General features: G+C 42.1%; 52 non-coding genes across 52 annotated transcripts; 19 read left to right on the top strand and 33 right to left on the bottom strand.

Annotated features, from left to right (window-relative positions):
* Positions 1–282: 282 nt before the first annotated feature.
* Positions 283–356, bottom strand: TRNAT-AGU (transfer RNA threonine (anticodon AGU)). The gene has a single exon. It is a non-coding gene; the product is annotated as a tRNA-Thr (tRNA).
* Positions 357–584: 228 nt separating this feature from the next.
* TRNAS-GCU (transfer RNA serine (anticodon GCU)) lies at positions 585–666 on the top strand. Its single transcript has one exon. It is a non-coding gene; the product is annotated as a tRNA-Ser (tRNA).
* A 377-nt stretch (positions 667–1043) lies between these two features.
* On the bottom strand, positions 1044–1117 carry TRNAT-UGU (transfer RNA threonine (anticodon UGU)). Its single transcript has one exon. It is a non-coding gene; the product is annotated as a tRNA-Thr (tRNA).
* Positions 1118–1740: 623 nt separating this feature from the next.
* TRNAT-AGU (transfer RNA threonine (anticodon AGU)) lies at positions 1741–1814 on the bottom strand. Its single transcript has one exon. It is a non-coding gene; the product is annotated as a tRNA-Thr (tRNA).
* A 687-nt stretch (positions 1815–2501) lies between these two features.
* On the bottom strand, positions 2502–2575 carry TRNAT-AGU (transfer RNA threonine (anticodon AGU)). The gene has a single exon. It is a non-coding gene; the product is annotated as a tRNA-Thr (tRNA).
* Positions 2576–2803: 228 nt separating this feature from the next.
* TRNAS-GCU (transfer RNA serine (anticodon GCU)) lies at positions 2804–2885 on the top strand. Its single transcript has one exon. It is a non-coding gene; the product is annotated as a tRNA-Ser (tRNA).
* A 710-nt stretch (positions 2886–3595) lies between these two features.
* TRNAT-AGU (transfer RNA threonine (anticodon AGU)) lies at positions 3596–3669 on the bottom strand. The gene has a single exon. It is a non-coding gene; the product is annotated as a tRNA-Thr (tRNA).
* Positions 3670–3897: 228 nt separating this feature from the next.
* On the top strand, positions 3898–3979 carry TRNAS-GCU (transfer RNA serine (anticodon GCU)). The gene has a single exon. It is a non-coding gene; the product is annotated as a tRNA-Ser (tRNA).
* A 377-nt stretch (positions 3980–4356) lies between these two features.
* TRNAT-AGU (transfer RNA threonine (anticodon AGU)) lies at positions 4357–4430 on the bottom strand. Its single transcript has one exon. It is a non-coding gene; the product is annotated as a tRNA-Thr (tRNA).
* A 228-nt stretch (positions 4431–4658) lies between these two features.
* TRNAS-GCU (transfer RNA serine (anticodon GCU)) lies at positions 4659–4740 on the top strand. Its single transcript has one exon. It is a non-coding gene; the product is annotated as a tRNA-Ser (tRNA).
* Positions 4741–5117: 377 nt separating this feature from the next.
* TRNAT-UGU (transfer RNA threonine (anticodon UGU)) lies at positions 5118–5191 on the bottom strand. Its single transcript has one exon. It is a non-coding gene; the product is annotated as a tRNA-Thr (tRNA).
* Positions 5192–5897: 706 nt separating this feature from the next.
* TRNAS-GCU (transfer RNA serine (anticodon GCU)) lies at positions 5898–5979 on the top strand. Its single transcript has one exon. It is a non-coding gene; the product is annotated as a tRNA-Ser (tRNA).
* A 377-nt stretch (positions 5980–6356) lies between these two features.
* Positions 6357–6430, bottom strand: TRNAT-UGU (transfer RNA threonine (anticodon UGU)). The gene has a single exon. It is a non-coding gene; the product is annotated as a tRNA-Thr (tRNA).
* Positions 6431–7033: 603 nt separating this feature from the next.
* Positions 7034–7107, bottom strand: TRNAT-AGU (transfer RNA threonine (anticodon AGU)). Its single transcript has one exon. It is a non-coding gene; the product is annotated as a tRNA-Thr (tRNA).
* A 228-nt stretch (positions 7108–7335) lies between these two features.
* On the top strand, positions 7336–7417 carry TRNAS-GCU (transfer RNA serine (anticodon GCU)). The gene has a single exon. It is a non-coding gene; the product is annotated as a tRNA-Ser (tRNA).
* A 377-nt stretch (positions 7418–7794) lies between these two features.
* Positions 7795–7868, bottom strand: TRNAT-UGU (transfer RNA threonine (anticodon UGU)). The gene has a single exon. It is a non-coding gene; the product is annotated as a tRNA-Thr (tRNA).
* Positions 7869–8499: 631 nt separating this feature from the next.
* TRNAT-AGU (transfer RNA threonine (anticodon AGU)) lies at positions 8500–8573 on the bottom strand. Its single transcript has one exon. It is a non-coding gene; the product is annotated as a tRNA-Thr (tRNA).
* A 228-nt stretch (positions 8574–8801) lies between these two features.
* TRNAS-GCU (transfer RNA serine (anticodon GCU)) lies at positions 8802–8883 on the top strand. Its single transcript has one exon. It is a non-coding gene; the product is annotated as a tRNA-Ser (tRNA).
* A 710-nt stretch (positions 8884–9593) lies between these two features.
* TRNAT-AGU (transfer RNA threonine (anticodon AGU)) lies at positions 9594–9667 on the bottom strand. The gene has a single exon. It is a non-coding gene; the product is annotated as a tRNA-Thr (tRNA).
* Positions 9668–9895: 228 nt separating this feature from the next.
* On the top strand, positions 9896–9977 carry TRNAS-GCU (transfer RNA serine (anticodon GCU)). Its single transcript has one exon. It is a non-coding gene; the product is annotated as a tRNA-Ser (tRNA).
* A 377-nt stretch (positions 9978–10354) lies between these two features.
* On the bottom strand, positions 10355–10428 carry TRNAT-UGU (transfer RNA threonine (anticodon UGU)). The gene has a single exon. It is a non-coding gene; the product is annotated as a tRNA-Thr (tRNA).
* A 601-nt stretch (positions 10429–11029) lies between these two features.
* On the bottom strand, positions 11030–11103 carry TRNAT-AGU (transfer RNA threonine (anticodon AGU)). Its single transcript has one exon. It is a non-coding gene; the product is annotated as a tRNA-Thr (tRNA).
* Positions 11104–11331: 228 nt separating this feature from the next.
* On the top strand, positions 11332–11413 carry TRNAS-GCU (transfer RNA serine (anticodon GCU)). The gene has a single exon. It is a non-coding gene; the product is annotated as a tRNA-Ser (tRNA).
* A 362-nt stretch (positions 11414–11775) lies between these two features.
* Positions 11776–11849, bottom strand: TRNAT-UGU (transfer RNA threonine (anticodon UGU)). The gene has a single exon. It is a non-coding gene; the product is annotated as a tRNA-Thr (tRNA).
* Positions 11850–12476: 627 nt separating this feature from the next.
* TRNAT-AGU (transfer RNA threonine (anticodon AGU)) lies at positions 12477–12550 on the bottom strand. The gene has a single exon. It is a non-coding gene; the product is annotated as a tRNA-Thr (tRNA).
* A 228-nt stretch (positions 12551–12778) lies between these two features.
* On the top strand, positions 12779–12860 carry TRNAS-GCU (transfer RNA serine (anticodon GCU)). Its single transcript has one exon. It is a non-coding gene; the product is annotated as a tRNA-Ser (tRNA).
* A 377-nt stretch (positions 12861–13237) lies between these two features.
* TRNAT-UGU (transfer RNA threonine (anticodon UGU)) lies at positions 13238–13311 on the bottom strand. The gene has a single exon. It is a non-coding gene; the product is annotated as a tRNA-Thr (tRNA).
* A 601-nt stretch (positions 13312–13912) lies between these two features.
* TRNAT-AGU (transfer RNA threonine (anticodon AGU)) lies at positions 13913–13986 on the bottom strand. The gene has a single exon. It is a non-coding gene; the product is annotated as a tRNA-Thr (tRNA).
* A 228-nt stretch (positions 13987–14214) lies between these two features.
* Positions 14215–14296, top strand: TRNAS-GCU (transfer RNA serine (anticodon GCU)). The gene has a single exon. It is a non-coding gene; the product is annotated as a tRNA-Ser (tRNA).
* A 362-nt stretch (positions 14297–14658) lies between these two features.
* On the bottom strand, positions 14659–14732 carry TRNAT-UGU (transfer RNA threonine (anticodon UGU)). The gene has a single exon. It is a non-coding gene; the product is annotated as a tRNA-Thr (tRNA).
* Positions 14733–15356: 624 nt separating this feature from the next.
* On the bottom strand, positions 15357–15430 carry TRNAT-AGU (transfer RNA threonine (anticodon AGU)). Its single transcript has one exon. It is a non-coding gene; the product is annotated as a tRNA-Thr (tRNA).
* A 228-nt stretch (positions 15431–15658) lies between these two features.
* TRNAS-GCU (transfer RNA serine (anticodon GCU)) lies at positions 15659–15740 on the top strand. Its single transcript has one exon. It is a non-coding gene; the product is annotated as a tRNA-Ser (tRNA).
* A 377-nt stretch (positions 15741–16117) lies between these two features.
* On the bottom strand, positions 16118–16191 carry TRNAT-UGU (transfer RNA threonine (anticodon UGU)). Its single transcript has one exon. It is a non-coding gene; the product is annotated as a tRNA-Thr (tRNA).
* A 903-nt stretch (positions 16192–17094) lies between these two features.
* Positions 17095–17176, top strand: TRNAS-GCU (transfer RNA serine (anticodon GCU)). The gene has a single exon. It is a non-coding gene; the product is annotated as a tRNA-Ser (tRNA).
* A 362-nt stretch (positions 17177–17538) lies between these two features.
* Positions 17539–17612, bottom strand: TRNAT-UGU (transfer RNA threonine (anticodon UGU)). Its single transcript has one exon. It is a non-coding gene; the product is annotated as a tRNA-Thr (tRNA).
* Positions 17613–18239: 627 nt separating this feature from the next.
* TRNAT-AGU (transfer RNA threonine (anticodon AGU)) lies at positions 18240–18313 on the bottom strand. Its single transcript has one exon. It is a non-coding gene; the product is annotated as a tRNA-Thr (tRNA).
* Positions 18314–18541: 228 nt separating this feature from the next.
* TRNAS-GCU (transfer RNA serine (anticodon GCU)) lies at positions 18542–18623 on the top strand. Its single transcript has one exon. It is a non-coding gene; the product is annotated as a tRNA-Ser (tRNA).
* A 377-nt stretch (positions 18624–19000) lies between these two features.
* TRNAT-UGU (transfer RNA threonine (anticodon UGU)) lies at positions 19001–19074 on the bottom strand. Its single transcript has one exon. It is a non-coding gene; the product is annotated as a tRNA-Thr (tRNA).
* A 601-nt stretch (positions 19075–19675) lies between these two features.
* Positions 19676–19749, bottom strand: TRNAT-AGU (transfer RNA threonine (anticodon AGU)). The gene has a single exon. It is a non-coding gene; the product is annotated as a tRNA-Thr (tRNA).
* A 228-nt stretch (positions 19750–19977) lies between these two features.
* On the top strand, positions 19978–20059 carry TRNAS-GCU (transfer RNA serine (anticodon GCU)). Its single transcript has one exon. It is a non-coding gene; the product is annotated as a tRNA-Ser (tRNA).
* Positions 20060–20421: 362 nt separating this feature from the next.
* TRNAT-UGU (transfer RNA threonine (anticodon UGU)) lies at positions 20422–20495 on the bottom strand. Its single transcript has one exon. It is a non-coding gene; the product is annotated as a tRNA-Thr (tRNA).
* A 624-nt stretch (positions 20496–21119) lies between these two features.
* Positions 21120–21193, bottom strand: TRNAT-AGU (transfer RNA threonine (anticodon AGU)). The gene has a single exon. It is a non-coding gene; the product is annotated as a tRNA-Thr (tRNA).
* Positions 21194–21421: 228 nt separating this feature from the next.
* TRNAS-GCU (transfer RNA serine (anticodon GCU)) lies at positions 21422–21503 on the top strand. Its single transcript has one exon. It is a non-coding gene; the product is annotated as a tRNA-Ser (tRNA).
* Positions 21504–21880: 377 nt separating this feature from the next.
* TRNAT-UGU (transfer RNA threonine (anticodon UGU)) lies at positions 21881–21954 on the bottom strand. The gene has a single exon. It is a non-coding gene; the product is annotated as a tRNA-Thr (tRNA).
* An 893-nt stretch (positions 21955–22847) lies between these two features.
* On the top strand, positions 22848–22933 carry TRNAS-GCU (transfer RNA serine (anticodon GCU)). Its single transcript has one exon. It is a non-coding gene; the product is annotated as a tRNA-Ser (tRNA).
* A 377-nt stretch (positions 22934–23310) lies between these two features.
* On the bottom strand, positions 23311–23384 carry TRNAT-AGU (transfer RNA threonine (anticodon AGU)). Its single transcript has one exon. It is a non-coding gene; the product is annotated as a tRNA-Thr (tRNA).
* A 228-nt stretch (positions 23385–23612) lies between these two features.
* On the top strand, positions 23613–23694 carry TRNAS-GCU (transfer RNA serine (anticodon GCU)). The gene has a single exon. It is a non-coding gene; the product is annotated as a tRNA-Ser (tRNA).
* A 377-nt stretch (positions 23695–24071) lies between these two features.
* TRNAT-UGU (transfer RNA threonine (anticodon UGU)) lies at positions 24072–24145 on the bottom strand. The gene has a single exon. It is a non-coding gene; the product is annotated as a tRNA-Thr (tRNA).
* Positions 24146–24745: 600 nt separating this feature from the next.
* On the bottom strand, positions 24746–24819 carry TRNAT-AGU (transfer RNA threonine (anticodon AGU)). Its single transcript has one exon. It is a non-coding gene; the product is annotated as a tRNA-Thr (tRNA).
* A 214-nt stretch (positions 24820–25033) lies between these two features.
* Positions 25034–25115, top strand: TRNAS-GCU (transfer RNA serine (anticodon GCU)). The gene has a single exon. It is a non-coding gene; the product is annotated as a tRNA-Ser (tRNA).
* A 377-nt stretch (positions 25116–25492) lies between these two features.
* TRNAT-UGU (transfer RNA threonine (anticodon UGU)) lies at positions 25493–25566 on the bottom strand. Its single transcript has one exon. It is a non-coding gene; the product is annotated as a tRNA-Thr (tRNA).
* A 600-nt stretch (positions 25567–26166) lies between these two features.
* TRNAT-AGU (transfer RNA threonine (anticodon AGU)) lies at positions 26167–26240 on the bottom strand. Its single transcript has one exon. It is a non-coding gene; the product is annotated as a tRNA-Thr (tRNA).
* Positions 26241–26263: the final 23 nt, after the last annotated feature.

Below are 26263 nucleotides of genomic sequence, written 5' to 3'. Positions count from 1 at the left end.
AGGCATGGGAGTTTTCTATTTCCAATCCAGAAGGGTGCGTTACGTGACCTATCAACCAGGCCTTAGAAATCCTGCCTTGTTTTCCAATTCCTCTTGCATGGTGCTTAATGCTATCCTATAAAGAAGATGAGGACATTTCTTTCTTTTGGGCGTTTAGCCAGCATCCATATTTTTGACTTTGCTCGGACTGTCTTAGGGCTGTGGGATGGACAATATTGATGTCAGAAAGGATTGAACATCTGCTTTTTGGTATGAAAAGCTTAAAATTTAGGGGAAAAAAAAAGGCACTGCTGAGATTTGAACTCAGGATCTCCTGTTTACTAGACAGGCGCTTTAACCACCTAAGCCACAGCACCAAGTGAAGTCCAGCAGAAAAGCCAGAAAATGGGAATTTCTTACGCAATGATTCAAATTTCTACTAAATGTTGTGCACTGATGGAGTGGTTGCAGCTTGCATTTTTTCACCAACTTGGAGTTACGGTCCCCTCAGCCAGTGCCTGATCTGTGACCTTCAATAAAAATGCAGCAAAAAACTTTTTGACCCTGTTCTCAGAATCTATCACCTGGAGGTAGGGACTTATGTAGACGAGGTGGCCGAGTGGTTAAGGCGATGGACTGCTAATCCATTGTGCTCTGCATGCATGGGTTCAAATCCCATCCTCGTCGGTTTCTTCTACTTTTTACCACTTTGCAGCTTGCCTAGTAGATTCTTTGCAACTTGCCTTGTAGATTCTTTATTGTCAGCATATGCAGTGGATGCTCCCACCATGGCAGTTTTCTATTTTTGATTCAGAAACGTGCCTCATGTGACCTATCAACCTGGCATTAGTAATCCTGCATTGTTTTTCCATTTCTCTTGCATGGTGCTTAATACTATCCAATAAAGAAGATGAGGACATTTCCTTCTTTTGGGCATTCAGCCAGCATACACATTTTTGACTTTGCTCGGACATTCTTAGGACTGTGGGATAGACAAGTTTGAAGTCACATATGATTGAACGTCTACTTCTTGGTATGAAAAGCTCAAAATTGCAAAGAAAGAAAGGCACTGCTGAGATTTGAACTCAGGATCTCCTGTTTACAAGACAGGCGCTTTAACCAACTAAGCCACAGCGCCATGACAACCAATGCCAAAAAGTCAGAAAGTCAGAAAGTCAGAAAGTCAGAAAATGGGAATTGCTATGCAATGATTAAAATGTCTACAAAATGCTGTACATTGACGGAGCAGTTGCAGCTTGCATTTTTTGAGTTACGGTCCATTCAGCCAGTGCTTAAAATGTGACCTTCAATGAAAATGCAGCCAAAGACTTGTTGATCATGTTGTCAGAATGTCTCACCTGGAGTGGTTGCCTTTTAAGACGAGGTGGCCGAGGGGTTAAGTCGATGGACGGCTAATCCATTGTGCTCTGCATGCCTTTTCCAACTTGGTATCTTGCTTTGTTGATTTTTTATTGTCTTTGCAGGCATGGGAGTTTCCTATTTCCAATCCAGAAGGGTGCGTTACGTGACCTATCAACCAGGCCTTAGAAATCCTGCCTTGTTTTCCAATTCCTCTTGCATGGTGCTTAATGCTATCCTATAAAGAAGATGAGGACATTTCTTTCTTTTGGGCGTTTAGCCAGCATCCATATTTTTGACTTTGCTCGGACTGTCTTAGGGCTGTGGGATGGACAATATTGATGTCAGATAGGATTGAACATCTGCTTTTTGGTATGAAAAGCTTAAAATTTAGGGGAAAAAAGGCACTGCTGAGATTTGAACTCAGGATCTCCTGTTTACTAGACAGGCGCTTTAACCACCTAAGCCACAGTGCCAAGTGAAGTCCAGCATAAAAGCCAGAAAATGGGAATTTCTTACGCAATGATTCAAATTTCTACTAAATGTTGTGCATTGATGGAGTGGTTGCAGCTTGCATTTTTTCACCAACTTGGAGTTACGGTCCCCTCAGCCAGTGCCTGATCTGTGACCTTCAATAAAAATGCAGCAAAAAACTTTTTGACCCTGTTCTCAGAATCTATCACCCGGAAGTAGGGACTTATGTAGACGAGGTGGCCAAGTGGTTAAGGCGATGGACTGCTATTCCATTGTGCTCTGCATGCAAGGGTTCAAATCCCATCCTAGTCGGTTCCTTCTACCTTTTACCACTTTGCAGCTTGCCTAGTAGATTCTTTGCAACTTGCCTTGTAGATTCTTTATTGTCAGCATATGCAGTGGATGCTGCCACCATGGCAGTTTTCTATTTTTGATTCAGAAACGTGCCTCATGTGACCTATCAAACTGGCATTAGTAATCCTGCATTGTTTTTCCATTTCTCTTTCATGGTGCTTAATACTATCCAATAAAGAAGATGAGGACATTTCTTTCGTTTGGGCGTTTAGCCAGCATCCATATTTTTGACTTTGCTCGGACTGTCTTAGGGCTGTGGGATGGACAATATTGATGTCAGATAGGATTGAACATCTGCTTTTTGGTATGAAAAGCTTAAAATTTAGGGGAAAAAATGGCACTGCTGAGATTTGAACTCAGGATCTCCTGTTTACTAGACAGGCGCTTTAACCAACTAAGCCACAGCGCCAAGTGAAGACCAGCAGAAAAGCCAGAAAATGGGAATTTCTTACGCAATGATTCAAATTTCTACTAAATGTTGTGCATTGATGGAGTGGTTGCAGCTTGCATTTTTTCACCAACTTGGAGTTACGGTCCCGTAAGCCAGTGCCTGATCTGTGACCTTCAATAAAAATGCAGCAAAAAACTTTTTGACCCTGTTCTCAGAATCTATCAGCTGGAGGTAGGGACTTATGTAGACGAGGTGGCCGAGTGGTTAAGGCGATGGACTGCTAGTCCATTGTGCTCTGCATGCATGGGTTCAAATCCCATACTCGTCGGTTCCTTCTACTTTTTACCACTTTGCAGCTTGCCTAGTAGATTCTTTGCAACTTGCCTTGTAGATTCTTTATTGTCAGCATATGCAGTGGATGCTGCCACCATGGCAGTTTTCTATTTTTGATTCAGAAACGTGCCTCATGGGAATTGCTATGCAATGATTAAAATGTCTACAAAATGCTGTATATTGACGGAGCAGTTGCAGCTTGCATTTTTTGAGTTACGGTCCATTCAGCCAGTGCTTAAAATGTGACCTTCAATGAAAATGCAGCCAAAGACTTGTTGATCATGTTGTCAGAATGTCTCACCTGGAGTGGTTGCCTTTTAAAGACGAGGTGGCCGAGGGGTTAAGTCGATGGACTGCTAATCCATTGTGCTCTGCATGCCTTTTCCAACTTGGTATCTTGCTTTGTTGATTTTTTATTGTCTTTGCAGGCATGGGAGTTTCCTATTTCCAATCCAGAAGGGTGCGTTACGTGACCTATCAACCAGGCCTTAGAAATCCTGCCTTGTTTTCCAATTCCTCTTGCATGGTGCTTAATGCTATCCTATAAAGAAGATGAGGACATTTCTTTCTTTTGGGCGTTTAGCCAGCATCCATATTTTTGACTTTGCTCGGACTGTCTTAGGGCTGTGGGATGGACAATATTGATGTCAGATAGGATTGAACATCTGCTTTTTGGTATGAAAAGCTTAAAATTTAGGGGAAAAAAGGCACTGCTGAGATTTGAACTCAGGATCTCCTGTTTACTAGACAGGCGCTTTAACCACCTAAGCCACAGCGCCAAGTGAAGTCCAGCAGAAAAGCCAGAAAATGGGAATTTCTTACGCAATGATTCAAATTTCTACTAAATGTTGTGCATTGATGGAGTGGTTGCAGCTTGCATTTTTTCACCAACTTGGAGTTACGGTCCCCTCAGCCAGTGCCTGATCTGTGACCTTCAATAAAAATGCAGCAAAAAACTTTTTGACCCTGTTCTCAGAATCTATCACCCGGAGGTAGGGACTTATGTAGACGAGGTGGCAGAGTGGTTAAGGCGATGGACTGCTATTCCATTGTGCTCTGCATGCATGGGTTCAAATCCCATCCTCGTCGGTTTCTTCTACCTTTTACCACTTTGCAGCTTGCCTAGTAGATTCTTTGCAACTTGCCTTGTAGATTCTTTATTGTCAGCATATGCAGTGGATGCTGCCACCATGGCAGTTTTCTATTTTTGATTCAGAAACGTGCCTCATGTGACCTATCAACCTGGCATTAGTAATCCTGCATTGTTTTTCCATTTCTCTTTCATGGTGCTTAATACTATCCAATAAAGAAGATGAGGACATTTCTTTCTTTTGGGCGTTTAGCCAGCATCCATATTTTTGACTTTGCTCGGACTGTCTTAGGGCTGTGGGATGGACAATATTGATGTCAGATAGGATTGAACATCTGCTTTTTGGTATGAAAAGCTTAAAATTTAGGGGAAAAAAAGGCACTGCTGAGATTTGAACTCAGGATCTCCTGTTTACTAGACAGGCGCTTTAACCAACTAAGCCACAGCGCCAAGTGAAGACCAGCAGAAAAGCCAGAAAATGGGAATTTCTTACGCAATGATTCAAATTTCTACTAAATGTTGTGCATTGATGGAGTGGTTGCAGCTTGCATTTTTTCACCAACTTGGAGTTACGGTCCCGTAAGCCAGTGCCTGATCTGTGACCTTCAATAAAAATTCAGCAAAAAACTTTTTGACCCTGTTCTCAGAATCTATCAGCTGGAGGTAGGGACTTATGTAGACGAGGTGGCCGAGTGGTTAAGGCGATGGACTGCTAATCCATTGTGCTCTGCATGCATGGGTTCAAATCCCATCCTCGTCGGTTCCTTCTACTTTTTACCACTTTGCAGCTTGCCTAGTAGATTCTTTGCAACTTGCCTTGTAGATTCTTTATTGTCAGCATATGCAGTGGATGCTCCCACCATGGCAGTTTTCTATTTTTGATTCAGAAACGTGCCTCATGTGACCTATCAACCTGGCATTAGTAATCCTGCATTGTTTTTCCATTTCTCTTGCATGGTGCTTAATACTATCCAATAAAGAAGATGAGGACATTTCCTTCTTTTGGGCATTCAGCCAGCATACATATTTTTGACTTTGCTCGGACATTCTTAGGACTGTGGGATAGACAAGTTTGAAGTCACATATGATTGAACGTCTACTTCTTGGTATGAAAAGCTCAAAATTGCAAAGAAAGAAAGGCACTGCTGAGATTCGAACTCAGGATCTCCTGTTTACAAGACAGGCGCTTTAACCAACTAAGCCACAGCGCCATGACGACCCTTTCCTTAAAGTCAGAAAATGGGAATTGCTATGCAATGATTAAAATGTCTACAAAATGCTGTATATTGACGGAGCAGTTGCAGCTTGCATTTTTTGAGTTACGGTCCATTCAGCCAGTGCTTAATATGTGACCTTCAATGAAAATGCAGCCAAAGACTTGTTGATCATGTTGTCAGAATGTCTCACCTGGAGTGGTTGCCTTTTAAAGACGAGGTGGCCGAGGGGTTAAGTCGATGGACGGCTAATCCATTGTGCTCTGCATGCCTTTTCCAACTTGGTATCTTGCTTTGTAGATTTTTTATTGTCTTTGCAGGCATGGGAGTTTTCTATTTCCAATCCAGAAGGGTGCTTTACGTGACCTATCAACCAGGCCTTAGAAATCCTGCCTTGTTTTCCAATTCCTCTTGCATGGTGCTTAATGCTATCCTATAAAGAAGATGAGGACATTTCTTTCTTTTGGGCGTTTAGCCAGCATCCATATTTTTCTTACGCAATGATTCAAATTTCTTACGCAATGATTCAAATTTCTACTAAATGTTGTGCATTGATGGAGTGGTTGCAGCTTGCATTTTTTCACCAACTTGGAGTTACGGTCCCCTCAGCTAGTGCCTGATCTGTGACCTTCAATAAAAATGCAGCAAAAAACTTTTTGACCCTGTTCTCAGAATCTATCACCTGGAGGTAGGGACTTATGTAGACGAGGTGGCCGAGTGGTTAAGACGATGGACTGCTAATCCATTGTGCTCTGCATGCATGGGTTCAAATCCCATCCTCGTCGGTTCCTTCTACCTTTTACCACTTTGCAGCTTGCCTAGTAGATTCTTTGCAACTTGCCTTGTAGATTCTTTATTGTCAGCATATGCAGTGGATGCTCCCACCATGGCAGTTTTCTATTTTTGATTCAGAAACGTGCCTCATGTGACCTATCAACCTGGCATTAGTAATCCTTCATTGTTTTTCCATTTCTCTTGCATGGTGCTTAATACTATCCATTAAAGAAGATGAGGACATTTCCTTCTTTTGGGCATTCAGCCAGCATACACATTTTTGACTTTGCTCGGACATTCTTAGGACTGTGGGATAGACAAGTTTGAAGTCACATATGATTGAACGTCTACTTCTTGGTATGAAAAGCTCAAAATTGCAAAGAAAGAAAGGCACTGCTGAGATTCGAACTCAGGATCTCCTGTTTACAAGACAGGCGCTTTAACCAACTAAGCCACAGCGCCATTACAACCCTTTCCTTAAAGTCAGAAAATGGGAATTGCTATGCAATGATTAAAATGTCTACAAAATGCTGTATATTGACGGAGCAGTTGCAGCTTGCATTTTTTGAGTTACGGTCCATTCAGCCAGTGCTTAATATGTGACCTTCAATGAAAATGCAGCCAAAGACTTGTTGATCATGTTGTCAGAATGTCTCACCTGGAGTGGTTGCCTTTTAAAGACGAGGTGGCCGAGGGGTTAAGTCGATGGACGGCTAATCCATTGTGCTCTGCATGCCTTTTCCAACTTGGTATCTTGCTTTGTAGATTTTTTATTGTCTTTGCAGGCATGGGAGTTTTCTATTTCCAATCCAGAAGGGTGCGTTACGTGACCTATCAACCAGGCCTTAGAAATCCTGCCTTGTTTTCCAATTCCTCTTGCATGGTGCTTAATGCTATCCTATAAAGAAGATGAGGACATTTCTTTCTTTTGGGCGTTTAGCCAGCATCCATATTTTTGACTTTGCTCGGACTGTCTTAGGGCTGTGGGATGGACAATATTGATGTCAGAAAGGATTGAACATCTGCTTTTTGGTATGAAAAGCTTAAAATTTAGGGGAAAAAAAAAGGCACTGCTGAGATTTGAACTCAGGATCTCCTGTTTACTAGACAGGCGCTTTAACCACCTAAGCCACAGCACCAAGTGAAGTCCAGCAGAAAAGCCAGAAAATGGGAATTTCTTACGCAATGATTCAAATTTCTACTAAATGTTGTGCACTGATGGAGTGGTTGCAGCTTGCATTTTTTCACCAACTTGGAGTTACGGTCCCCTCAGCCAGTGCCTGATCTGTGACCTTCAATAAAAATGCAGCAAAAAACTTTTTGACCCTGTTCTCAGAATCTATCACCTGGAGGTAGGGACTTATGTAGACGAGGTGGCCGAGTGGTTAATGCGATGGACTGCTAATCCATTGTGCTCTGCATGCATGGGTTCAAATCCCATCCTCGTCGGTTTCTTCTACTTTTTACCACTTTGCAGCTTGCCTAGTAGATTCTTTGCAACTTGCCTTGTAGATTCTTTATTGTCAGCATATGCAGTGGATGCTCCCACCATGGCAGTTTTCTATTTTTGATTCAGAAACGTGCCTCATGTGACCTATCAACCTGGCATTAGTAATCCTGCATTGTTTTTCCATTTCTCTTGCATGGTGCTTAATACTATCCAATAAAGAAGATGAGGACATTTCCTTCTTTTGGGCATTCAGCCAGCATACACATTTTTGACTTTGCTCGGACATTCTTAGGACTGTGGGATAGACAAGTTTGAAGTCACATATGATTGAACGTCTACTTCTTGGTATGAAAAGCTCAAAATTGCAAAGAAAGAAAGGCACTGCTGAGATTCGAACTCAGGATCTCCTGTTTACAAGACAGGCGCTTTAACCAACTAAGCCACAGCGCCATGACAACCAATGCCAAAAAGTCAGAAAGTCAGAAAGTCAGAAAGTCAGAAAGTCAGAAAATGGGAATTGCTATGCAATGATTAAAATGTCTACAAAATGCTGTACATTGACGGAGCAGTTGCAGCTTGCATTTTTTGAGTTACGGTCCATTCAGCCAGTGCTTAAAATGTGACCTTCAATGAAAATGCAGCCAAAGACTTGTTGATCATGTTGTCAGAATGTCTCACCTGGAGTGGTTGCCTTTTAAGACGAGGTGGCCGAGGGGTTAAGTCGATGGACGGCTAATCCATTGTGCTCTGCATGCCTTTTCCAACTTGGTATCTTGCTTTGTTGATTTTTTATTGTCTTTGCAGGCATGGGAGTTTCCTATTTCCAATCCAGAAGGGTGCGTTACGTGACCTATCAACCAGGCCTTAGAAATCCTGCCTTGTTTTCCAATTCCTCTTGCATGGTGCTTAATGCTATCCTATAAAGAAGATGAGGACATTTCTTTCTTTTGGGCGTTTAGCCAGCATCCATATTTTTGACTTTGCTCGGACTGTCTTAGGGCTGTGGGATGGACAATATTGATGTCAGATAGGATTGAACATCTGCTTTTTGGTATGAAAAGCTTAAAATTTAGGGGAAAAAAGGCACTGCTGAGATTTGAACTCAGGATCTCCTGTTTACTAGACAAGCGCTTTAACCAACTAAGCCACAGCACCACAAGAAGTCCAGCAGAAAAGCCAGAAAATGGGAATTTCTTACGCAATGATTCAAATTTCTACTAAATGTTGTGCATTGATGGAGTGGTTGCAGCTTGCATTTTTTCACCAACTTGGGGTTACGGTCCCCTCAGCCAGTGCCTGATCTGTGACCTTCAATAAAAATGCAGCAAAAAACTTTTTGACCCTGTTCTCAGAATCTATTACCTGGAGGTAGGGACTTATGTAGACGAGGTGGCCGAGTGGTTAAGGCGATGGACTGCTAATCCATTGTGCTCTGCATGCATGGGTTCAAATCCCATCCTCGTCGGTTTCTTCTACTTTTTACCACTTTGCAGCTTGCCTAGTAGATTCTTTGCAACTTGCCTTGTAGATTCTTTATTGTCAACATATGCAGTGGATGCTCCCAACATGGCAGTTTTCTATTTTTGATTCAGAAACGTGCCTCATGGGAATTGCTATGCAATGATTAAAATGTCTACAAAATGCTGTATATTGACGGAGCAGTTGCAGCTTGCATTTTTTGAGTTACGGTCCATTCAGCCAGTGCTTAAAATGTGACCTTCAATGAAAATGCAGCCAAAGACTTGTTGATCATGTTGTCAGAATGTCTCACCTGGAGTGGTTGCCTTTTAAAGACGAGGTGGCCGAGGGGTTAAGTCGATGGACTGCTAATCCATTGTGCTCTGCATGCCTTTTCCAACTTGGTATCTTGCTTTGTTGATTTTTTATTGTCTTTGCAGGCATGGGAGTTTCCTATTTCCAATCCAGAAGGGTGCGTTACGTGACCTATCAACCAGGCCTTAGAAATCCTGCCTTGTTTTCCAATTCCTCTTGCATGGTGCTTAATGCTATCCTATAAAGAAGATGAGGACATTTCTTTCTTTTGGGCGTTTAGCCAGCATCCATATTTTTGACTTTGCTCGGACTGTCTTAGGGCTGTGGGATGGACAATATTGATGTCAGATAGGATTGAACATCTGCTTTTTGGTATGAAAAGCTTAAAATTTAGGGGAAAAAAGGCACTGCTGAGATTTGAACTCAGGATCTCCTGTTTACTAGACAGGCGCTTTAACCACCTAAGCCACAGCGCCAAGTGAAGTCCAGCAGAAAAGCCAGAAAATGGGAATTTCTTACGCAATGATTCAAATTTCTACTAAATGTTGTGCATTGATGGAGTGGTTGCAGCTTGCATTTTTTCACCAACTTGGAGTTACGGTCCCCTCAGCCAGTGCCTGATCTGTGACCTTCAATAAAAATGCAGCAAAAAACTTTTTGACCCTGTTCTCAGAATCTATCACCTGGAGGTAGGGACTTATGTAGACGAGGTGGCCGAGTGGTTAAGGCGATGGACTGCTAATCCATTGAGCTCTGCATGCATGGGTTCAAATCCCATCCTCGTCGGTTCCTTCTACTTTTTACCACTTTGCAGCTTGCCTAGTAGATTCTTTGCAACTTGCCTTGTAGATTCTTTATTGTCAGCATATGCAGTGGATGCTGCCACCATGGCAGTTTTCTATTTTTGATTCAGAAACGTGCCTCATGTGACCTATCAACCTGGCATTAGTAATCCTGCATTGTTTTTCCATTTCTCTTGCATGGTGCTTAATACTATCCAATAAAGAAGATGAGGACATTTCCTTCTTTTGGGCATTCAGCCAGCATACATATTTTTGACTTTGCTCGGACATTCTTAGGACTGTGGGATAGACAAGTTTGAAGTCACATATGATTGAACGTCTACTTCTTGGTATGAAAAGCTCAAAATTGCAAAGAAAGAAAGGCACTGCTGAGATTCAAACTCAGGATCTCCTGTTTACAAGACAGGCGCTTTAACCAACTAAGCCACAGCGCCATGACAACCCTTGCCTAAAAGTCAGAAAATGGGAATTGCTATGCAATGATTAAAATGTATACAAAATGCTGTATATTGACGGAGCAGTTGCAGCTTGCATTTTTTGAGTTACGGTCCATTCAGCCAGTGCTTAATATGTGACCTTCAATGAAAATGCAGCCAAAGACTTGTTGATCATGTTGTCAGAATGTCTCACCTGGAGTGGTTGCCTTTTAAAGACGAGGTGGCCGAGGGGTTAAGTCGATGGACGGCTAATCCATTGTGCTCTGCATGCCTTTTCCAACTTGGTATCTTGCTTTGAAGATTTTTTATTGTCTTTGCAGGCATGGGAGTTTTCTATTTCCAATCCAGAAGGGTGCGTTACGTGACCTATCAACCAGGCCTTACAAATCCTGCCTTGTTTTCCAATTCCTCTTGCATGGTGCTTAATGCTATCCTATAAAGAAGATGAGGACATTTCTTTCTTTTGGACGTTTAGCCAGCATCCATATTTTTGACTTTGCTCGGACTGTCTTAGGGCTGTGGGATGGTCAATATTGATGTCAGATAGGATTGAACATCTGCTTTTTGGTATGAAAAGCTTAAAATTTAGGGGAAAAAAAGGCACTGCTGAGATTTGAACTCAGGATCTCCTGTTTACTAGACAAGCGCTTTAACCAACTAAGCCACAGCACCACAAGAAGTCCAGCAGAAAAGCCAGAAAATGGGAATTTCTTACGCAATGATTCAAATTTCTACTAAATGTTGTGCATTGATGGAGTGGTTGCAGCTTGCATTTTTTCACCAACTTGGAGTTACGGTCCCCTCAGCCAGTGCCTGATCTGTGACCTTCAATAAAAATGCAGCAAAAAACTATTTGACCCTGTTCTCAGAATCTATTACCTGGAGGTAGGGACTTATGTAGACGAGGTGGCCGAGTGGTTAAGGCGATGGACTGCTAATCCATTGTGCTCTGCATGCATGGGTTCAAATCCCATCCTCGTCAGTTCCTTCTACTTTTTACCACTTTGCAGCTTGCCTAGTAGATTCTTTGCAACTTGCCTTGTAGATTCTTTATTGTCAGCATATGCAGTGGATGCTCCCACCATGGCAGTTTTCTATTTTTGATTCAGAAACGTGCCTCATGTTACCTATCAACCTGGCATTAGTAATCCTGCATTGTTTTTCCATTTCTCTTGCATGGTGCAAAGAAGATGAGGACATTTCCTTCTTTTGGGCATTCAGCCAGCATAAATATTTTTGACTTTGCTCGGACATTCTTAGGACTGTGGGATAGACAAGTTTGAAGTCACATATGATTGAACGTCTACTTCTTGGTATGAAAAGCTCAAAATTGCAAAGAAAGAAAGGCACTGCTGAGATTTGAACTCAGGATCTCCTGTTTACAAGACAGGCGCTTTAACCAACTAAGCCACAGCGCCATGACAACCAATGCCAAAAAGTCAAAAAGTCAAAAAGTCAGAAAGTCAGAAAATGGGAATTGCTATGCAATGATTAAAATGTCTACAAAATGCTGTATATTGACGGAGCAGTTGCAGCTTGCATTTTTTGAGTTACGGTCCATTCAGCCAGTGCTTAATATGTGACCTTCAATGAAAATGCAGCCAAAGACTTGTTGATCATGTTGTCAGAATGTCTCACCTGGAGTGGTTGCCTTTTAAAGACGAGGTGGCCGAGGGGTTAAGTCGATGGACGGCTAATCCATTGTGCTCTGCATGCCTTTTCCAACTTGGTATCTTGCTTTGTAGATTTTTTATTGTCTTTGCAGGCATGGGAGTTTTCTATTTCCAATCCAGAAGGGTGCGTTACGTGACCTATCAACCAGGCCTTAGAAATCCTGCCTTGTTTTCCAATTCCTCTTGCATGGTGCTTAATGCTATCCTATAAAGAAGATGAGGACATTTCTTTCTTTTGGGCGTTTAGCCAGCATCCATATTTTTGACTTTGCTCGGACTGTCTTAGGGCTGTGGGATGGACAATATTGATGTCAGATAGGATTGAACATCTGCTTTTTGGTATGAAAAGCTTAAAATTTAGGGGAAAAAAAAAGGCACTGCTGAGATTTGAACTCAGGATCTCCTGTTTACTAGACAGGCGCTTTAACCACCTAAGCCACAGCGCCAAGTGAAGTCCAGCAGAAAAGCCAGAAAATGGGAATTTCTTACGCAATGATTCAAATTTCTACTAAATGTTGTGCATTGATGGAGTGGTTGCAGCTTGCATTTTTTCACCAACTTGGAGTTACGGTCCCCTCAGCCAGTGCCTGATCTGTGACCTTCAATAAAAATGCAGCAAAAAACTTTTTGACCCTGTTCTCAGAATCTATCACCTGGAGGTAGGGACTTATGTAGATGAGGTGGCCGAGTGGTTAAGGCGATGGACTGCTAATCCATTGTGCTCTGCATGCATGGGTTCAAATCCCATCCTCGTCGGTTTCTTCTACTTTTTACCACTTTGCAGCTTGCCTAGTAGATTCTTTGCAACTTGCCTTGTAGATTCTTTATTGTCAGCATATGCAGTGGATGCTGCCACCATGGCAGTTTTCTATTTTTGATTCAGAAACGTGCCTCATGTGACCTATCAACCTGGCATTAGTAATCCTGCATTGTTTTTCCATTTCTCTTGCATGGTGCTTAATACTATCCAATAAAGAAGATGAGGACATTTCCTTCTTTTGGGCATTCAGCCAGCATACATATTTTTGACTTTGCTCGGACATTCTTAGGACTGTGGGATAGACAAGTTTGAAGTCACATATGATTGAACGTCTACTTCTTGGTATGAAAAGCTCAAAATTGCAAAGAAAGAAAGGCACTGCTGAGATTCAAACTCAGGATCTCCTGTTTACAAGACAGGCGCTTTAACCAACTAAGCCACAGCGCCATGACAACCCTTGCCTAAAAGTCAGAAAATGGGAATTGCTATGCAATGATTAAAATGTATACAAAATGCTGTATATTGACGGAGCAGTTGCAGCTTGCATTTTTTGAGTTACGGTCCATTCAGCCAGTGCTTAATATGTGACCTTCAATGAAAATGCAGCCAAAGACTTGTTGATCATGTTGTCAGAATGTCTCACCTGGAGTGGTTGCCTTTTAAAGACGAGGTGGCCGAGGGGTTAAGTCGATGGACGGCTAATCCATTGTGCTCTGCATGCCTTTTCCAACTTGGTATCTTGCTTTGAAGATTTTTTATTGTCTTTGCAGGCATGGGAGTTTTCTATTTCCAATCCAGAAGGGTGCGTTACGTGACCTATCAACCAGGCCTTACAAATCCTGCCTTGTTTTCCAATTCCTCTTGCATGGTGCTTAATGCTATCCTATAAAGAAGATGAGGACATTTCTTTCTTTTGGACGTTTAGCCAGCATCCATATTTTTGACTTTGCTCGGACTGTCTTAGGGCTGTGGGATGGTCAATATTGATGTCAGATAGGATTGAACATCTGCTTTTTGGTATGAAAAGCTTAAAATTTAGGGGAAAAAAAGGCACTGCTGAGATTTGAACTCAGGATCTCCAGTTTACTAGACAAGCGCTTTAACCAACTAAGCCACAGCACCACAAGAAGTCCAGCAGAAAAGCCAGAAAATGGGAATTTCTTACGCAATGATTCAAATTTCTACTAAATGTTGTGCATTGATGGAGTGGTTGCAGCTTGCATTTTTTCACCAACTTGGAGTTACGGTCCCCTCAGCCAGTGCCTGATCTGTGACCTTCAATAAAAATGCAGCAAAAAACTTTTTGACCCTGTTCTCAGAATCTATTACCTGGAGGTAGGGACTTATGTAGACGAGGTGGCCGAGTGGTTAAGGCGATGGACTGCTAATCCATTGTGCTCTGCATGCATGGGTTCAAATCCCATCCTCGTCGGTTCCTTCTACTTTTTACCACTTTGCAGCTTGCCTAGTAGATTCTTTGCAACTTGCCTTGTAGATTCTTTATTGTCAGCATATGCAGTGGATGCTCCCACCATGGCAGTTTTCTATTTTTGATTCAGAAACGTGCCTCATGTTACCTATCAACCTGGCATTAGTAATCCTGCATTGTTTTTCCATTTCTCTTGCATGGTGCAAAGAAGATGAGGACATTTCCTTCTTTTGGACATTCAGCCAGCATAAATATTTTTGACTTTGCTCGGACATTCTTAGGACTGTGGGATAGACAAGTTTGAAGTCACATATGATTGAACGTCTACTTCTTGGTATGAAAAGCTCAAAATTGCAAAGAAAGAAAGGCACTGCTGAGATTCGAACTCAGGATCTCCTGTTTACAAGACAGGCGCTTTAACCAACTAAGCCACAGCGCCATGACAACCAATGCCAAAAAGTCAAAAAGTCAAAAAGTCAGAAAGTCAGAAAATGGGAATTGCTATGCAATGATTAAAATGTCTACAAAATGCTGTATATTGACGGAGCAGTTGCAGCTTGCATTTTTTGAGTTACGGTCCATTCAGCCAGTGCTTAATATGTGACCTTCAATGAACATGCAGCCAAAGACTTGTTGATCATGTTGTCAGAATGTCTCACCTGGAGTGGTTGCCTTTTAAAGACGAGGTGGCCGAGGGGTTAAGTCGATGGACGGCTAATCCATTGTGCTCTGCATGCCTTTTCCAACTTGGTATCTTGCTTTGTAGATTTTTTATTGTCTTTGCAGGCATGGGAGTTTTCTATTTCCAATCCAGAAGGGTGCGTTACGTGACCTATCAACCAGGCCTTAGAAATCCTGCCTTGTTTTCCAATTCCTCTTGCATGGTGCTTAATGCTATCCTATAAAGAAGATGAGGACATTTCTTTCTTTTGGGCGTTTAGCCAGCATCCATATTTTTGACTTTGCTCGGACTGTCTTAGGGCTGTGGGATGGACAATATTGATGTCAGATAGGATTGAACATCTGCTTTTTGGTATGAAAAGCTTAAAATTTAGGGGAAAAAAGGCACTGCTGAGATTTGAACTCAGGATCTCCTGTTTACTAGACAGGCGCTTTAACCACCTAAGCCAAAGCGCCAAGTGAAGTCCAGCAGAAAAGCCAGAAAATGGGAATTTCTTACGCAATGATTCAAATTTCTACTAAATGTTGTGCATTGATGGAGTGGTTGCAGCTTGCATTTTTTCACCAACTTGGAGTTACGGTCCCCTCAGCTAGTGCCTGATCTGTGACCTTCAATAAAAATGCAGCAAAAAACTTTTTGACCCTGTTCTCAGAATCTATCACCTGGAGGTATGGACTTATGTAGACGAGGTGGCCGAGTGGTTAAGGCGATGGACTGCTAATCCATTGTGCTCTGCATGCATGGGTTCAAATCCCATCCTCGTCGGTTCCTTCTACCTTTTACCACTTTGCAGCTTGCCTAGTAGATTCTTTGCAACTTGCCTTGTAGATTCTTTATTGTCAGCATATGCAGCGGATGCTCCCACCATGGCAGTTTTCTATTTTTGATTCAGAAACGTGCCTCATGTGACCTATCAACCTGGCATTAGTAATCCTGCATTGTTTTTCCATTTCTCTTGCATGGTGCTTAATACTATCCAATAAAGAAGATGAGGACATTTCCTTCTTTTGGGCATTCAGCCAGCATACATATTTTTGACTTTGCTCGGACATTCTTAGGACTGTGGGATAGACAAGTTTGAAGTCACATATGATTGAACGTCTACTTCTTGGTATGAAAAGCTCAAAATTGCAAAGAAAGAAAGGCACTGCTGAGATTCAAACTCAGGATCTCCTGTTTACAAGACAGGCGCTTTAACCAACTAAGCCACAGCGCCATGACAACCCTTGCCTAAAAGTCAGAAAATGGGAATTGCTATGCAATGATTAAAATGTATACAAAATGCTGTATATTGACGGAGCAGTTGCAGCTTGCATTTTTTGAGTTACGGTCCATTCAGCCAGTGCTTAATATGTGACCTTCAATGAAAATGCAGCCAAAGACTTGTTGATCATGTTGTCAGAATGTCTCACCAGGAGTGGTTGCCTTTTAAAGACGAGGTGGCCGAGGGGTTAAGTCGATGGACGGCTAATCCATTGTGCTCTGCATGCCTTTTCCAACTTGGTATCTTGCTTTGAAGATTTTTTATTGTCTTTGCAGGCATGGGAGTTTTCTATTTCCAATCCAGAAGGGTGCGTTACATGACCTATCAACCAGGCCTTAGAAATCCTGCCTTGTTTTCCAATTCCTCTTGCATGGTGCTTAATGCTATCCTATAAAGAAGATGAGGACATTTCTTTCTTTTGGACGTTTAGCCAGCATCCATATTTTTGACTTTGCTCGGACTGTCTTAGGGCTGTGGGATGGTCAATATTGATGTCAGATAGGATTGAACATCTGCTTTTTGGTATGAAAAGCTTAAAATTTAGGGGAAAAAAAGGCACTGCTGAGATTTGAACTCAGGATCTCCTGTTTACTAGACAAGCGCTTTAACCAACTATGCCACAGCACCACAAGAAGTCCAGCAGAAAAGCCAGAAAATGGGAATTTCTTACGCAATGATTCAAATTTCTACTAAATGTTGTGCATTGATGGAGTGGTTGCAGCTTGCATCTTTTCACCAACTTGGAGTTAAGGTCCCCTCAGCCAGTGCCTGATCTGTGACCTTCAATAAAAATGCAGCAAAAAACCTTTTGACCCTGTTCTCAGAATCTATTACCTGGAGGTAGGGACTTATGTAGACGAGGTGGCCGAGTGGTTAAGGCGATGGACTGCTAATCCATTGTGCTCTGCATGCATGGGTTCAAATCCCATCCTCGTCAGTTCCTTCTACTTTTTACCACTTTGCAGCTTGCCTAGTAGATTCTTTGCAACTTGCCTTGTAGATTCTTTATTGTCAGCATATGCAGTGGATGCTCCCACCATGGCAGTTTTCTATTTTTGATTCAGAAACGTGCCTCATGTTACCTATCAACCTGGCATTAGTAATCCTGCATTGTTTTTCCATTTCTCTTGCATGGTGCAAAGAAGATGAGGACATTTCCTTCTTTTGGGCATTCAGCCAGCATAAATATTTTTGACTTTGCTCGGACATTCTTAGGACTGTGGGATAGACAAGTTTGAAGTCACATATGATTGAACGTCTACTTCTTGGTATGAAAAGCTCAAAATTGCAAAGAAAGAAAGGCACTGCTGAGATTTGAACTCAGGATCTCCTGTTTACAAGACAGGCGCTTTAACCAACTAAGCCACAGCGCCATGACAACCAATGCCAAAAAGTCAAAAAGTCAAAAAGTCAGAAAGTCAGAAAATGGGAATTGCTATGCAATGATTAAAATGTCTACAAAATGCTGTATATTGACGGAGCAGTTGCAGCTTGCATTTTTTGAGTTACGGTCCATTCAGCCAGTGCTTAATATGTGACCTTCAATGAAAATGCAGCCAAAGACTTGTTGATCATGTTGTCAGAATGTCTCACCTGGAGTGGTTGCCTTTTAAAGACGAGGTGGCCGAGGGGTTAAGTCGATGGACGGCTAATCCATTGTGCTCTGCATGCCTTTTCCAACTTGGTATCTTGCTTTGTAGATTTTTTATTGTCTTTGCAGGCATGGGAGTTTTCTATTTCCAATCCAGAAGGGTGCGTTACGTGACCTATCAACCAGGCCTTAGAAATCCTGCCTTGTTTTCCAATTCCTCTTGCATGGTGCTTAATGCTATCCTATAAAGAAGATGAGGACATTTCTTTCTTTTGGGCGTTTAGCCAGCATCCATATTTTTGACTTTGCTCGGACTGTCTTAGGGCTGTGGGATGGACAATATTGATGTCAGATAGGATTGAACATCTGCTTTTTGGTATGAAAAGCTTAAAATTTAGGGGAAAAAAAAAGGCACTGCTGAGATTTGAACTCAGGATCTCCTGTTTACTAGACAGGCGCTTTAACCACCTAAGCCACAGCGCCAAGTGAAGTCCAGCAGAAAAGCCAGAAAATGGGAATTTCTTACGCAATGATTCAAATTTCTACTAAATGTTGTGCATTGATGGAGTGGTTGCAGCTTGCATTTTTTCACCAACTTGGAGTTACGGTCCCCTCAGCCAGTGCCTGATCTGTGACCTTCAATAAAAATGCAGCAAAAAACTTTTTGACCCTGTTCTCAGAATCTATCACCTGGAGGTAGGGACTTATGTAGATGAGGTGGCCGAGTGGTTAAGGCGATGGACTGCTAATCCATTGTGCTCTGCATGCATGGGTTCAAATCCCATCCTCGTCGGTTTCTTCTACTTTTTACCACTTTGCAGCTTGCCTAGTAGATTCTTTGCAACTTGCCTTGTAGATTCTTTATTGTCAGCATATGCAGTGGATGCTGCCACCATGGCAGTTTTCTATTTTTGATTCAGAAACGTGCCTCATGTGACCTATCAACCTGGCATTAGTAATCCTGCATTGTTTTTCCATTTCTCTTGCATGGTGCTTAATACTATCCAATAAAGAAGATGAGGACATTTCCTTCTTTTGGGCATTCAGCCAGCATACATATTTTTGACTTTGCTCGGACATTCTTAGGACTGTGGGATAGACAAGTTTGAAGTCACATATGATTGAACGTCTACTTCTTGGTATGAAAAGCTCAAAATTGCAAAGAAAGAAAGGCACTGCTGAGATTCAAACTCAGGATCTCCTGTTTACAAGACAGGCGCTTTAACCAACTAAGCCACAGCGCCATGACAACCCTTGCCTAAAAGTCAGAAAATGGGAATTGCTATGCAATGATTAAAATGTATACAAAATGCTGTATATTGACGGAGCAGTTGCAGCTTGCATTTTTTGAGTTACGGTCCATTCAGCCAGTGCTTAATATGTGACCTTCAATGAAAATGCAGCCAAAGACTTGTTGATCATGTTGTCAGAATGTCTCACCTGGAGTGGTTGCCTTTTAAAGACGAGGTGGCCGAGGGGTTAAGTCGATGGACGGCTAATCCATTGTGCTCTGCATGCCTTTTCCAACTTGGTATCTTGCTTTGAAGATTTTTTATTGTCTTTGCAGGCATGGGAGTTTTCTATTTCCAATCCAGAAGGGTGCGTTACGTGACCTATCAACCAGGCCTTACAAATCCTGCCTTGTTTTCCAATTCCTCTTGCATGGTGCTTAATGCTATCCTATAAAGAAGATGAGGACATTTCTTTCTTTTGGACGTTTAGCCAGCATCCATATTTTTGACTTTGCTCGGACTGTCTTAGGGCTGTGGGATGGTCAATATTGATGTCAGATAGGATTGAACATCTGCTTTTTGGTATGAAAAGCTTAAAATTTAGGGGAAAAAAAGGCACTGCTGAGATTTGAACTCAGGATCTCCAGTTTACTAGACAAGCGCTTTAACCAACTAAGCCACAGCACCACAAGAAGTCCAGCAGAAAAGCCAGAAAATGGGAATTTCTTACGCAATGATTCAAATTTCTACTAAATGTTGTGCATTGATGGAGTGGTTGCAGCTTGCATTTTTTCACCAACTTGGAGTTACGGTCCCCTCAGCCAGTGCCTGATCTGTGACCTTCAATAAAAATGCAGCAAAAAACTTTTTGACCCTGTTCTCAGAATCTATTACCTGGAGGTAGGGACTTATGTAGACGAGGTGGCCGAGTGGTTAAGGCGATGGACTGCTAATCCATTGTGCTCTGCATGCATGGGTTCAAATCCCATCCTCGTCGGTTCCTTCTACTTTTTACCACTTTGCAGCTTGCCTAGTAGATTCTTTGCAACTTGCCTTGTAGATTCTTTATTGTCAGCATATGCAGTGGATGCTCCCACCATGGCAGTTTTCTATTTTTGATTCAGAAACGTGCCTCATGTTACCTATCAACCTGGCATTAGTAATCCTGCATTGTTTTTCCATTTCTCTTGCATGGTGCAAAGAAGATGAGGACATTTCCTTCTTTTGGACATTCAGCCAGCATAAATATTTTTGACTTTGCTCGGACATTCTTAGGACTGTGGGATAGACAAGTTTGAAGTCACATATGATTGAACGTCTACTTCTTGGTATGAAAAGCTCAAAATTGCAAAGAAAGAAAGGCACTGCTGAGATTCGAACTCAGGATCTCCTGTTTACAAGACAGGCGCTTTAACCAACTAAGCCACAGCGCCATGACAACCAATGCCAAAAAGTCAAAAAGTCAAAAAGTCAGAAAGTCAGAAAATGGGAATTGCTATGCAATGATTAAAATGTCTACAAAATGCTGTATATTGACGGAGCAGTTGCAGCTTGCATTTTTTGAGTTACGGTCCATTCAGCCAGTGCTTAATATGTGACCTTCAATGAACATGCAGCCAAAGACTTGTTGATCATGTTGTCAGAATGTCTCACCTGGAGTGGTTGCCTTTTAAAGACGAGGTGGCCGAGGGGTTAAGTCGATGGACGGCTAATCCATTGTGCTCTGCATGCCTTTTCCAACTTGGTATCTTGCTTTGTAGATTTTTTATTGTCTTTGCAGGCATGGGAGTTTTCTATTTCCAATCCAGAAGGGTGCGTTACGTGACCTATCAACCAGGCCTTAGAAATCCTGCCTTGTTTTCCAATTCCTCTTGCATGGTGCTTAATGCTATCCTATAAAGAAGATGAGGACATTTCTTTCTTTTGGGCGTTTAGCCAGCATCCATATTTTTGACTTTGCTCGGACTGTCTTAGGGCTGTGGGATGGACAATATTGATGTCAGATAGGATTGAACATCTGCTTTTTGGTATGAAAAGCTTAAAATTTAGGGGAAAAAAGGCACTGCTGAGATTTGAACTCAGGATCTCCTGTTTACTAGACAGGCGCTTTAACCACCTAAGCCAAAGCGCCAAGTGAAGTCCAGCAGAAAAGCCAGAAAATGGGAATTTCTTACGCAATGATTCAAATTTCTACTAAATGTTGTGCATTGATGGAGTGGTTGCAGCTTGCATTTTTTCACCAACTTGGAGTTACGGTCCCCTCAGCTAGTGCCTGATCTGTGACCTTCAATAAAAATGCAGCAAAAAACTTTTTGACCCTGTTCTCAGAATCTATCACCTGGAGGTATGGACTTATGTAGACGAGGTGGCCGAGTGGTTAAGGCGATGGACTGCTAATCCATTGTGCTCTGCATGCATGGGTTCAAATCCCATCCTCGTCGGTTCCTTCTACCTTTTACCACTTTGCAGCTTGCCTAGTAGATTCTTTGCAACTTGCCTTGTAGATTCTTTATTGTCAGCATATGCAGTGGATGCTCCCACCATGGCAGTTTTCTATTTTTGATTCAGAAACGTGCCTCATGTGACCTATCAACCTGGCATTAGTAATCCTGCATTGTTTTTCCATTTCTCTTGCATGGTGCTTAATACTATCCAATAAAGAAGATGAGGACATTTCCTTCTTTTGGGCATTCAGCCAGCATACATATTTTTGACTTTGCTCGGACATTCTTAGGACTGTGGGATAGACAAGTTTGAAGTCACATATGATTGAACGTCTACTTCTTGGTATGAAAAGCTCAAAATTGCAAAGAAAGAAAGGCACTGCTGAGATTCAAACTCAGGATCTCCTGTTTACAAGACAGGCGCTTTAACCAACTAAGCCACAGCGCCATGACAACCCTTGCCTAAAAGTCAGAAAATGGGAATTGCTATGCAATGATTAAAATGTATACAAAATGCTGTATATTGACGGAGCAGTTGCAGCTTGCATTTTTTGAGTTACGGTCCATTCAGCCAGTGCTTAATATGTGACCTTCAATGAAAATGCAGCCAAAGACTTGTTGATCATGTTGTCAGAATGTCTCACCAGGAGTGGTTGCCTTTTAAAGACGAGGTGGCCGAGGGGTTAAGTCGATGGACGGCTAATCCATTGTGCTCTGCATGCCTTTTCCAACTTGGTATCTTGCTTTGAAGATTTTTTATTGTCTTTGCAGGCATGGGAGTTTTCTATTTCCAATCCAGAAGGGTGCGTTACATGACCTATCAACCAGGCCTTAGAAATCCTGCCTTGTTTTCCAATTCCTCTTGCATGGTGCTTAATGCTATCCTATAAAGAAGATGAGGACATTTCTTTCTTTTGGACGTTTAGCCAGCATCCATATTTTTGACTTTGCTCGGACTGTCTTAGGGCTGTGGGATGGTCAATATTGATGTCAGATAGGATTGAACATCTGCTTTTTGGTATGAAAAGCTTAAAATTTAGGGGAAAAAAAGGCACTGCTGAGATTTGAACTCAGGATCTCCTGTTTACTAGACAAGCGCTTTAACCAACTATGCCACAGCACCACAAGAAGTCCAGCAGAAAAGCCAGAAAATGGGAATTTCTTACGCAATGATTCAAATTTCTACTAAATGTTGTGCATTGATGGAGTGGTTGCAGCTTGCATCTTTTCACCAACTTGGAGTTAAGGTCCCCTCAGCCAGTGCCTGATCTGTGACCTTCAATAAAAATGCAGCAAAAAACCTTTTGACCCTGTTCTCAGAATCTATTACCTGGAGGTAGGGACTTTAGAGGTGGCCGAGTGGTTAAGGCGATGGACTGCTAATCCATTGTGCACTGCATGCATGGGTTCAAATCCCATCCTCGTCGGTTTATTCTACTTTTTACCACTTTGCAGCTTGCCTAGTAGATTCTTTGCAACTTGCCTTGTAGATTCTTTATTGTCAGCATATGCAGTGGATGCTCCCAACATGGCAGTTTTCTATTTTTGATTCAGAAACGTGCCTCATGTGACCTATCAACCTGGCATTAGTAATCCTGCATTGTTTTTCCATTTCTCTTGCATGGTGCTTAATACTATCCAATAAAGAAGATGAGGACATTTCTTTCTTTTGGACGTTTAGCCAGCATCCATATTTTTGACTTTGCTCGGACTGTCTTAGGGCTGTGGGATGGTCAATATTGATGTCAGATAGGATTGAACATCTGCTTTTTGGTATGAAAAGCTTAAAATTTAGGGGGAAAAAAGGCACTGCTGAGATTTGAACTCAGGATCTCCTGTTTACTAGACAGGCGCTTTAACCAACTAAGCCACAGCACCACATGAAGTCCAGCAGAAAAGCCAGAAAATGGGAATTTCTTACGCAATGATTCAAATTTCTACTAAATGTTGTGCATTGATGGAGTGGTTGCAGCTTGCATTTTTTCACCAACTTGGAGTTACGGTCCCCTCAGCTAGTGCCTGATCTGTGACCTTCAATAAAAATGCAGCAAAAAACTTTTTGACCCTGTTCTCAGAATCTATCACCTGGAGGTAGGGACTTATGTAGACGAGGTGGCCGAGTGGTTAAGGCGATGGACTGCTAATCCATTGTGCTCTGCATGCATGGGTTCAAATCCCATCCTCGTCGGTTCCTTCTACCTTTTACCACTTTGCAGCTTGCCTAGTAGATTCTTTGCAACTTGCCTTGTAGATTCTTTATTGTCAGCATATGCAGTGGATGCTCCCACCATGGCAGTTTTCTATTTTTGATTCAGAAACGTGCCTCATGTGACCTATCAACCTGGCATTAGTAATCCTGCATTGTTTTTCCATTTCTCTTGCATGGTGCTTAATACTATCCAATAAAGAAGATGAGGACATTTCCTTCTTTTGGGCATTCAGCCAGCATACATATTTTTGACTTTGCTCGGACATTCTTAGGACTGTGGGATACACAAGTTTGAAGTCACATATGATTGAACGTCTACTTCTTGGTATGAAAAGCTCAAAATTGCAAAGAAAGAAAGGCACTGCTGAGATTCGAACTCAGGATCTCCTGTTTACAAGACAGGCGCTTTAACCAACTAAGCCACAGCGCCATGACAACCCTTTCCTTAAAGTCAGAAAATGGGAATTGCTATGCAATGAGTAAAATGTATACAAAATGCTGTATATTGACGGAGCAGTTGCAGCTTGCATTTTTTGAGTTACGGTCCATTCAGCCAGTGCTTAATATGTGACCTTCAATGAAAATGCAGCCAAAGACTTGTTGATCATGTTGTCAGAATGTCTCACCTGGAGTGGTTGCCTTTTAAAGACGAGGTGGCCGAGGGGTTAAGTCGATGGACGGCTAATCCATTGTGCTCTGCATGCCTTTTCCAACTTGGTATCTTGCTTTGTAGATTTTTTATTGTCTTTGCAGGCATGGGAGTTTTCTATTTCCAATCCAGAAGGGTGCGTTACGTGACCTATCAACCAGGCCTTAGAAATCCTGCCTTGTTTTCCAATTCCTCTTGCATGGTGCTTAATGCTATCCTATAAAGAAGATGAGGACATTTCTTTCTTTTGGGCGTTTAGCCAGCATCCATATTTTTTACTTTGCTCGGACTGTCTTAGGGCTGTGGGATGGACAATATTGATGTCAGATAGGATTGAACATCTGCTTTTTGGTATGAAAAGCTTAACATTTAGGGGAAAAAAGGCACTGCTGAGATTTGAACTCAGGTTCTCCTGTTTACTAGACAGGCGCTTTAACCACCTAAGCCACAGCGCCAAGTGAAGTCCAGCAGAAAAGCCAGAAAATGGGAATTTCTTACGCAATGATTCAAATTTCTACTAAATGTTGTGCATTGATGGAGTGGTTGCAGCTTGCATTTTTTCACCAACTTGGAGTTACGGTCCCCTCAGCTAGTGCCTGATCTGTGACCTTCAATAAAAATGCAGCAAAAAACTTTTTGACCCTGTTCTCAGAATCTATCACTTATGTAGACGAGGTGGCCGAGTGGTTAAGGCGATGGACTGCTAATCCATTGTGCTCTGCATGCATGGGTTCAAATCCCATCCTCGTCGGTTCCTTCTACCTTTTACCACTTTGCAGCTTGCCTAGTAGATTCTTTGCAACTTGCCTTGTAGATTCTTTATTGTCAGCATATGCAGTGGATGCTCCCACCATGGCAGTTTTCTATTTTTGATTCAGAAACGTGCCTCATGTGACCTATCAACCTGGCATTAGTAATCCTGCATTGTTTTTCCATTTCTCTTGCATGGTGCTTAATACTATCCAATAAAGAAGATGAGGACATTTCCTTCTTTTGGGCATTCAGCCAGCATACATATTTTTGACTTTGCTCGGACATTCTTAGGACTGTGGGATAGACAAGTTTGAAGTCACATATGATTGAACGTCTACTTCTTGGTATGAAAAGCTCAAAATTGCAAAGAAAGAAAGGCACTGCTGAGATTCGAACTCAGGATCTCCTGTTTACAAGACAGGCGCTTTAACCAACTAAGCCACAGCGCCATGACAACCCTTTCTTTAAAGTCAGAAAATGGGAATTGCTATGCAATGATTAAAATGTCTACAAAATGCTGTATATTGACGGAGCAGTTGCAGCTTGCATTTTTTGAGTTACGGTCCATTCAGCCAGTGCTTAATATGTGACCTTCAATGAAAATGCAGCCAAAGACTTGTTGATCATGTTGTCAGAATGTCTCACCTGGAGTGGTTGCCTTTTAAAGACGAGGTGGCCGAGGGGTTAAGTCGATGGACGGCTAATCCATTGTGCTCTGCATGCCTTTTCCAACTTGGTATCTTGCTTTGTAGATTTTTTATTGTCTTTGCAGGCATGGGAGTTTTCTATTTCCAATCCAGAAGGGTGCGTTACGTGACCTATCAACCAGGCCTTAGAAATCCTGCCTTGTTTTCCAATTCCTCTTGCATGGTGCTTAATGCTATCCTATAAAGAATATGAGGACATTTCTTTCTTTTGGGCGTTTAGCCAGCATCCATATTTTTGACTTTGCTCGGACTGTCTTAGGGCTGTGGGATGGACAATATTGATGTCAGATAGGATTGAACATCTGCTTTTTGGTATGAAAAGCTTAAAATTTAGGGGAAAAAAGGCACTGCTGAGATTTGAACTCAGGATCTCCTGTTTACTAGACAGGCACTTTAACCACCTAAGCCACAGCGCCAAGTGAAGTCCAGCAGAAAAGCC

The sequence above is a fragment of the Hyla sarda genome, chromosome 6 (assembly GCF_029499605.1).
Source record: "Hyla sarda isolate aHylSar1 chromosome 6, aHylSar1.hap1, whole genome shotgun sequence".
NCBI lineage: Eukaryota > Metazoa > Chordata > Amphibia > Anura > Hylidae > Hyla > Hyla sarda.
Note: the sequence above shows the minus strand (reverse complement) of the source record. Positions and strands in the feature narration are given on the sequence as shown.